This window comes from Nicotiana attenuata, unplaced genomic scaffold (genome assembly GCF_001879085.1).
Source record: "Nicotiana attenuata strain UT unplaced genomic scaffold, NIATTr2, whole genome shotgun sequence".
NCBI classification, from domain to species: domain Eukaryota; kingdom Viridiplantae; phylum Streptophyta; class Magnoliopsida; order Solanales; family Solanaceae; genus Nicotiana; species Nicotiana attenuata.
Window position 1 is genome coordinate 56,522 of NW_017673907.1, and position 10,003 is coordinate 66,524.

General features: G+C 35.7%; 1 pseudogene; it reads right to left on the bottom strand.

Annotated features, from left to right (window-relative positions):
* Positions 1-4,830: 4,830 nt before the first annotated feature.
* On the bottom strand, positions 4,831-5,717 carry LOC109217594 (annotated as a pseudogene).
* Between the last annotated feature and the right edge of the window lie 4,286 nt (positions 5,718-10,003).

Genomic DNA, 10,003 nt, shown 5'->3' on the forward strand with positions numbered 1-10,003 from the left:
GCGGGCAACAGGTGCATAGACTTCTTCATAGTCAATGCCTTGCCTTTTCTTGTAGCCTTTAGCCACAAGTCGTGCCTTGTATTTCTCCACATCTCCATCAGCATTCTTCTTTATTTTGTATACCCATTTCACTCCAATTGCTCGATGACCCTTGGGAAGAGTTGTTAACTCCCAAGTGTTGTTCTTCTCTATTGACTCAATCTCCTCTTCCATGGCTTGTCTCCACTTTTTGTTTGTAACAGCTTCATCAAAGTTCATTGGTTCACTGTCAGCAAAAAGACAACATAAAAAATCAAAATTAGTAACTTCTTCTGTGTCCTCATAGAGCTCTTGAATGCTCCTTGTCCTTTGCGGTTGTTCATTTGAACTTTCTTGAGAAGAGGGAGATGCAACAAACATTGGTTGGAGAAGGAGGTGGAGTTGTATCCTGCACAGGTTCCACGGTCTCTGGCTCTTCTTCATCAATAAAATATGGAAGAAAATCATATGAAGTTTCTTCCTGAGCTTCCCAATCCCATGCCAATTCTTCATCAAATTCAACATCGCGACTTACCACCACCTTGCCGCCGCTTGGGTTGTATAACTTGTAGCCTTTTGAACTCGTATCATAGCCAACAAACACATGCTTGACACTTCGATCGTCAAGCTTTGCTCTCCTTTGATGTGGCACATGAGCATATGCTATGCTCCCAAAGATTCTCAAATGTTTGACACTTGGCTTTCTTCCACTCCATGCTTCTTGAGGAGTTTGATCTCTAACATTTCTTGTTGGAGACCTGTTGTTCAAATAAACTGCACAAGAAACAGCTTCGGCCCAAAATTCCTTAGGCATACTTTTAGCTTTCAACATACATCGAGCCATATTAAGAATTGTTCGATTCTTTCTCTCTGCAACTCCATTTTGTTGGGGTGAATAAGGTACCGTTAGAGGGCGACGAATTCCATGAGACTGACAAAAGTCATTAAATTCGTTTGAAGCGAATTCGCCTCCTCTATCGGACCTTAGAGCTTTAATTTCATAGCCACTTTCTTTCTCCACAAGTACTTTGAAATTTTTAAAAGCAGCAAAAGCTTCAGGTTTTTGGTTCAAGAAATAAACCCAAGTCTTTCTACTAAAGTCATCAATGAAAAGCAGAAAGTATCTACTTTTACCAAAAGAAGGTGGATTGATTGGTCCACACACATCAGAGTGAACAAGCTGGAGCGGCTTGGTTGATCTTGACATAGCCTCCTTTAGAAAACTCCTCCTTGCATGTTTTCCTAGAAGACAAGCTTCACACAGTTGATTTGGATGGTATCCCATGTACCATGTTCTTTTCTCCCATTGATTTGAGCGCTTCAAAATTCAAGTGTCCAAATCGCATGTGCCAACGCCATGATTCATCTTGCACATTAGCCTTCAAACACTTTGCATCAATTGTTTTAAGATTCAGAGAAAATAATCTATTCTTTGCCATATGCACTTTAGAAATTAGAATTCCACTTGAATCTCTAAGCCAAAGATGTATATTTTTCATGTGGATGTCATATTCCTTTTCAAGAAGTTGGCCCAAACTCAAAATATTACTTTTTAATTTTGGCACATAATAAACATCTTGAATTAGCTTGTGACTACCATCTTTAGAGGAGATCAGAATCGTACCTATCCCTTCGATTTGAATCTTTGAGGTATCTCCAAAGGACACATTACCTCTCACCGTTTTATTGATCTCCACAAACTTCTCTTTACATCCACACATATGATTTCTTGCTCCATTGTCCAAATACCACGAGCTACAATCATCCCTGTCTTCTTCCTTGAGTGTCAGCAATAATGTTGACTCATCTTCTTCTTTCTTGTCATCAATGAGGTTAACCTTTTCTTCAACATTGCTACGACATTCCCAAGAGTAATGGCCAAATTTATGACAATTATAACACCAATTTTTGATTTGTCATACCTTTGTCCATTATTTTCTTGGTAGTAGCCATGTCCTCTTCCTCCTCTTTGTCCACGAGCACGACCTCTGAATGCTTGGTGGATTTTAACTTCATTGTTGAAGTTGTTACCATTACTTCTTCCTCGTCCATTACCGCCACGGCCTCGTCCTCGTCCATTCCCTCGATAGCTTTTTTCACCTCCATAATCCTTGAAGGATGCCTGAGTTTTAAGAAGTTGCTCCAATGGCACTTCTTGTCTCCTCTTGATCTTTTCTTCATGGGCCTGTAAAGAACCCTCCAATTGCTCCACCATAATTGAGTCTAAATCTTTAGACTCTTCAATAGCACACACCACAAAATCGAATTTAGGTGTTAAAGTGCGAAGGATCTTTTCTACCACACGAACATCTTTTATGTCCTCCCCGTATATTCTTAATTGATTCACAACAGCCTTCACTTTTGAACAATAATCTGAAATGCATTCGGATTCTTTCATTTTTAAAACTTCAAAATCAGCCCTTAGAGTTTGAAGTTTTACCTTCCTCACCTTGTCAACTCCTTGAAGAGAATTTTATAAAATCTCCCAAGCTTCCTTTGAGACGGTAGCATCTGCCACCTTCTCAAACATGGCATCAACCAAACATTGGTGGATGAGCGTGAGGGCTTGTTGATCCTTTTTCCTTGTCTTTGCTAAGATAACTTTTTCATTTTGAGGCAGAGCTTCCTCATTATCGGGTCTTGCATACCCTCTATCTACGATTTTCCACACATCCTGGGAGCCTAGAATGGCTTTCATACGTAGACACCATTTCTCATAATTATCTTTTGTGAGACGAGGATACCGAAAAGACAGCGGACCATTACTCGCCATGGCTCTGATACCACGTTGTTGGGAATAAAAAAATAATAATCCCGCCCAGGAATAATACCCACGGTAAATAACAATAACACAAGAGAGTAACAAAGACACCAACTCTTTTAACAGGGTAAAATACAATACCCGAGTGGAGCAATATTTCCACTATAATAGTACAACTTAGTAGTGTCAAGAGACTACTACAACTTCGAAGGAAATAACACTCTTTATTTTAAATACCTCACTACAATATTACTCATACTCACTATTTATCTCACAGACTACAATCTGTGGATTACTCTCTCTACGCTCTATTGCGCTCTCTCTGATTTGGTGTGTCTGAATGAACGAACAAAGCTTCTATTTATAGGAAAAGTTTCCAGATTTGGCTTTCTAAAATCAGATTTGTATCTTTCCAAATCAAATTTGTCTTTTGCAAAAACTGATTTGCAAATGTACGTTTAAGCAACTTGTTGTCTTCTTTTTCTTTTTCTTTTATTTAAATGGGTCCCACAAAATAGAGTGCACAAATGAAGTGTACCAGAAAAAACATTCCATAAGTTAGCCATTTAGCCGCCAAGACATACAAAAATGACCAACTGTCGAATTCGATGTTGTTAACGGAGAGTGAACTTGAGGAAATATTACTTTCAGATGCCAAAAAACTCAACATCAATTGTCTGTGCATTCTGTTTTCACTTCTTAAGACTCATCATCAAAGTCTTAAGGTACTAAATTAATCCGACTTCTCTCATATGCTGCTGTTGTCTTACTTTTAGCAGCTTGATATTACAGATCATACAAAGAGTGATCCTATACTAACGGCCCAAAAATAGTGAAACAGCAAAATTCTATAAACAAGAAAACACAAAACAGAATATCAAGAGAAAATGTCAAATAGATCAAAGAAACTGGACATCAACAAACGAGCAAAAGCAATATAAAAAAGAGCATCTTCCATAATTGAACTTTTCATTTTAAACAATAAGAATGAACTCTAAGAGTCACGGAGACCTTGAGAAAACGACAACAACATCTACATTGCACAAATTCGATGATGAAAAAATGTGTTGGTTGTTATTGTAACACCAACATAATCTAGATATCCAATAAGTCAATGTCAGAATCCCTAAGATTTCACAGATATACTAATCTAAAAAAAAAGTTATCTTGGATTTCAAAGAAACTCAAAGAACAAAAAATACCAACAACAACAACAACAGCCCAGTGTGGTCCCACAAGTGGGGTCTGGGGAGGGTAGGATGTACACAGTCTTACCCCTACCCTGGAAGGGCAGAGAGACTGTTTCCGATAGACCCTCGGCTAAAGAAGGTGAGAGAAGTCCTGATAGCAAGTAATAGCAAAGCAATAATTAAAAAACTAAATCGGAGATAGCAACAGATAATATGAAAGGGGTACTGATGATAACAAGTAGCAGCGAGATAATATATTTAGAAAACTAATTCCAAGGCAGCAAACTACAGAATTACCAATGGCAAGTAACAACGAAATGAGACATGCGAATATAGAAAACTAAGGAGAAAAAGGGTACCAAACTAGCGTTAATACTATCGAGCTAGAGAAGACAAAGGGAGAAGCACGACTACCTACTAACCTTCTACCCTAATCTTCAACCTCCACACCCTTCTATCTAGAGTCATATCCTCGGTTAGCTCAAGTAGCGCCATGTCTAGCCTGATCACCTCTCCCCAAGACTTCTTTGGCCTACCTCTACCCTCCTCACACCTCCTAAGGCCAACCTCTCACATCTCCTGACAGGGGCATCTGCGCTTCTCCTCTTAACATGCCCGAACCACCTCAACCTTGCCTCACGCATCTTTGTCTCCACAGGGGCCACTCTCACCTTGTCTCGAATAACTTAATTCCTAATTCTATCCAATCTAGTATGCCCACACATCCATCTCCAACATACTCATTTCCGCTACCCTCATCTGCTGGACACGAGAGGTTTTGACTGGCTAACACTCAGCCCCATACAACATAGCCGGTCCAACAACTATCTTGTAGAACTTACCCTTAAGTCTCAACGGCACCTTCTTATCACACAAGACACCGGAAGCGAGCCTCCACTTCATCCACCCTGCTCCGATACGGTGTGTGACATCCTCATTTATCTCCCCATCCTTCTGGATTATAGATCCCAAATACTTGAAACTCTCTCTCCTGGAAATGACTTGCGTATCGAGTTTCACATCCCGTCCGCCTCCTGGGTAACACCGCTGAATACCCTTTTCAAAAATCTACCAAGTTTCAATTTTCCAGAATTAGTAGAGCAAGTCATGCTGCACTAAACCATGATCCCCAAAATCCAATATAGATTCCCAATCAACTTCCTCCTCATCACCTTCGTGATAATAGCATTCTTGATTTTCCACGTTCACCATTCCAAAGAATTCATCAGAATCAGTCTGATTAACAAGAACCAACATTCCATCTTTTGATTCTAGTTGTCCCATAGAGAAAACATCAGACGAGTTACTTTCCACCATCACAGGACTGTTCTTAGACAAAATCATAGTACTCTGTTCTGAGGTTGACGTTTGGGGAGGAACCCTTTGTTGTAAAACACGGTCAATGAACCTCTTATATTCTACTTTCTGATCTCGGATTCTTCTTAACCGCACAAATTACAAACTCTGTTGAATCGGGCATCAGTGGGCTTCTTCTTCTTCTTCAGTTGGGTGAGGAAGTAATGGGTTTTCATGGAATTCATGTCTCCAATAAATTGTCATGGCTCTGTGCTGTAAACATCTGCAAAGACAATCAATTCTTCAGTTGGTAAGCATTTTCGAAACTGAGGATTCTTCTCCATAAGTTTGGTTCTTTCTTCAATACTTTGAAGAACAACAATAGAATGTTAGGACCGAAAAAAATAGGTGTCATGCGGAAGCTAGCAAAGCAAACCTTGAACGTCGATAAATCATACAACAAAGAAAAATCTATCAAAAGAGACACAAACATTTAACGTGGTTAGGTCAACTGACCTACGTCCACAATAGAGATGAGCAATCCACTATAACAAAAGAGAGTACAAAATATCGAGAGAACAACCTCACGAAGAGGCAAACACAAGTGACACACTAACACTTGTCCCGTAAAATTCTCCCTCTAAACAAGACTCCCAAGCCCCCTATGGCTACATTGTGGATGCTACTGAATGAGAAGGGAGGATCCTCAATTTATAGAAGTCCAAACCTTTTACTACAAGAAAAAGGACTAGCCAAATATTGGAGATTTATAATTTCCTTTTACAAAAAGGAAAACCCAATTAAGGTAATTATATTGCTCTTTTCCTTCAAGAGATAGGAAAACCAAATATGGTAAGAAAATTATGGCAAATAACTAACACAGAAAATACTTTCTTGAATCGTGAATGACACAAAAAAGACAAACTTTGAACTAGGAAGAACACACGAATAAGAAAGACTGTATTCACGAGGCCACAGTTGGTACATGAATATCCTTGAATGGACACACTTTTGGAAAGTACCTAGTTCCATGTGCTCACGTATATGCCGAGTCAAGTAGTACATAGTTTTATAAATATAATATTAATATTATTTAAATAAAATTTTGAGTAAAGAATAAAGTACTAAGTTTTTATGAATTGTGATGATCACTATATAATGAATTAATTATTTGTCAATGTCTAGACAATTGGATAACGGCTAAACCTAACAACATGAACAATCACAGTGTAATTAGATACAATGTATTTCACCTAATACGTATTGATAATATATGCAAGCCATAACTTTAACTGCAAATAGTATTATTACTACACTTGCTTCTAGATATACATGCACGACAGAGGGCTGTCCTCCTCATTTTTGAGAACCGTGTGAACGTAAAGTAGGCAAAAGAGAATGAGGTCCTCATATGGAGTCACTTTTTTGAGCAGTACGAGAGATTGGGAATATCTCGAATATGTAAAATTTGACTTTATGCAGGAAAAAATATACATTACCAATTTTAGAGATCTGTTATTTTTTGAATTGTTGGATTGATTAGCACATTAATGAGGAATAGTGATTGTCCAAATGTTCATAGTTAGAAAGAAATTAAAAAAAAATTAGAATAATTAGTTTCAATCCATTAAAGTTGGCACATAAGTACATAACATTATTGGCATAATACCTTTGTAAATTAAGACTCTAACGTTCCAAATGTTAAGGATTGATTTATCATCGTACATTCTTTCAAAGAATTTTACCATTATTATCAACAAAATCTTCCATAAGGTAACAATAATAAATTACATCAACTTATTTATATAGTACATCAAATTAACATTTTTTATAAAAGCTTGTGCTAATGCAATTTACCATTAATTTATAACTTTTACTCCATCCGTTCCAATTTAAATGACACACTTTGCTTATTAGCCCGTTGGAAAAGAATCGCCACATTTCTATTTAGAAACAATTTAACTTTAAACTTTTTATTTTACCGACTTTACCCTTTATGAGAAGCTTTGATCGCCATATAAATATCATGGCCCCACTAAGCTTTTGCCCCTCAAGCTTTTAGCACCACATGTTTCAAAAGTCCTTTTTTATGAAAATTTTGTATCAAGTTAAAATATATCATCTGAATTGAAAATTGAAACGGAGGGAGTATATCTTCTCCTGTTCCGCCATACTTCAATAAATGGTTCTCTACTACAAACATGTAAACTATATATCTTGAAAATATAACATTAAAGTTAGTGGATAAGGTGCAAAGTAGTTATTTGCGAAAATAATTCATAAGTTCTGATAAAGAATTACCATAGACCTTCAATTTTTCAATTGTAGAAAAGCAACAAACAAAAGAAAGTATTAATTAGGAAGACAAAGGCTAAAACACATCGATACGCCTTGTCACCTAGCACTGGAATTCAAAAAATACATTCATAATTAGTGGAAACCCTATTTTTCTTTTTCTTCCTAATTTTTACTCTTTTAATTTGTAAAACTGATGAATCTTCGTCTTCCATGCATAGAAATATTCCTAAAATTAGTGATGTCCATGAGTATAATAATAGGACGGTGATTTAAGAGTCGACTGATACATTAGTTAGAAGCAATTGATGTGTTGATACATTAGTCAGAAGCAATTGATATAAAAGACACTACTGACTTGGATAAAAAGAAACCTACTTTTGACAAGCACTTTGTATACAATGTAGCCTATTTACCTCTTATAATATGTTAACTAATAAAGAAAAGAATGATAATTATCGATGATCAATTAATTATTATTAATGATTGATAAATATCGAAGTGATTTTTAATTATAAAGCTGATTACGTCATTATTACGATATACACAGTTGGCGTGATTTTTCAAGTCTTTTCCATCAATATCTGCCTTTTGATCAGTTAGCAGAGTTAAGAATAAACATTTGAAAGAACTTAACTTAAATTACATCATCTATTGATCCAACAATTGCACACTCAAGTATTATATAGATGTTTAAAGTTTTGACATTAATATCTGAGAATTTTCTTTGACCTTTTTCGATGACTTCTAATCCAATCAGTTTAGCAAAGTAACGCGAAGTAGTCACCCTAAAAGAATGCCTTTAAATTCTAAAATATTGTAATTTTCATGCGCTTCTAAAAGTGACCGACAAAGAAAAAATAGTTATTCTTGAACTTAATATTATACAATAGGATAAATTTTAACTATCCATAAAAATAGAACAAAACGTTAGCCTCTTCAAAATAATATTATAAGAAGTAACATAATTGTCAAATAAAATACACATTATAAGAAGCACATAAATTTCAATGCCATATTAAAACTTACGATATACTATAGTGGGAGTTGGCTTGACAAATGGTTGTGACTGTTACGAAGCAGTGTCTGAACCGTTGGTACTTTTAATATTCTTCGGCAGAGGAACATTGCTCTTTCCACCTATGTAATCTTTGTCTACTTGTAGTTTTTTAAATTAATTTAAATTAAATAAATTAATTAGAGAAATAATAAGAAGGATATTTTAGTAATTTAATTTTTAAGTTATGGGCTTCCTGCTTTTAATATAGAGAAATTTTCGTAAAACACCATCTTTTAGTGGTAATTAGTTATCTATAGATAACATTTGCTATATTACGGATTGTAGATACGTTTTCTGTTGTTATAAGATGTATTAGATGTATTTAAGCTACTGTATTCATGAATACAGTAGCAAAAATAGGCGTGAATCGATCAGGGAAGTCTAGCTAATCAGTTGTTGTATTCGAGTGTATTCGACTGTATTCATGGCGTGAAACAGGGAATTACAGCTGGATAGATTATTGTATTCGACTGTATTCACGGCGTGAAACAGGGGATTACACTATTTTTAAACGGAAAGTGAATCAATAGACTCCTAATATAACTCAACAAACTCAATTTATAACACATAAATTTTGTATTTCCACTTATAAAAAAGATTCTCAACCAAAAAATACCCCAAAAACATAGCAATCTTCAGAGAAATTATATAATACATATGAATACATAAATTATATTAATTAAAAGAAAATATGAATAAATTCATGGCATATAGCGAGACAGTGAATACAATGAAATACATAGAATATAACGGGATAAACATTGAAAAACAATGAAAAAAAAAGATAGTGAGTACAATAAAATACATGAAATACAGCGAGATACATTGAATTACAATGGAAAAAAAGACAATGAATACAATGAAAGCCGGAGGATTCTCGATCTACGAGCAAGGAAGGCTCTGAACAGATAATCTTCAATCTTCGACATCGACGGTAATAATGAAACCGAGGTTGTCTAGAAGAAGATCATAAAATTGAAATTGGGGCTGCCCCAAATTCTTACCTTCGTCCTTCTTATTCATCACTTGAAAAAAGAGAGTAATTTCCATGTCTTTACTTCCGCCAAAAATTCTGGTTATAAGAAACAATAAATTCCAACACTTCTATTAATTCGGGGCATGAACAGTTTCATACCCATTCTCTGATTCTTTTTACCACCATAGCCGCAAAATAGTTCAAATTCTAAGTTTGGGAGATGGATAGTTGACGTTTTGGTGGTTAACGGTGAAGAAGAATGAGAGTTGAGGTAGTATTTTTGGTGAAATTTTTGGATGAAGAAGACAAACAATGCAAGTCTTGTATCAAAGCCAAACTCGTTGCTCTTTCCACGTATGTAATCTTTGTCTACTTGTAGTTTTTTAAATTAATTTAAATTAAATAAA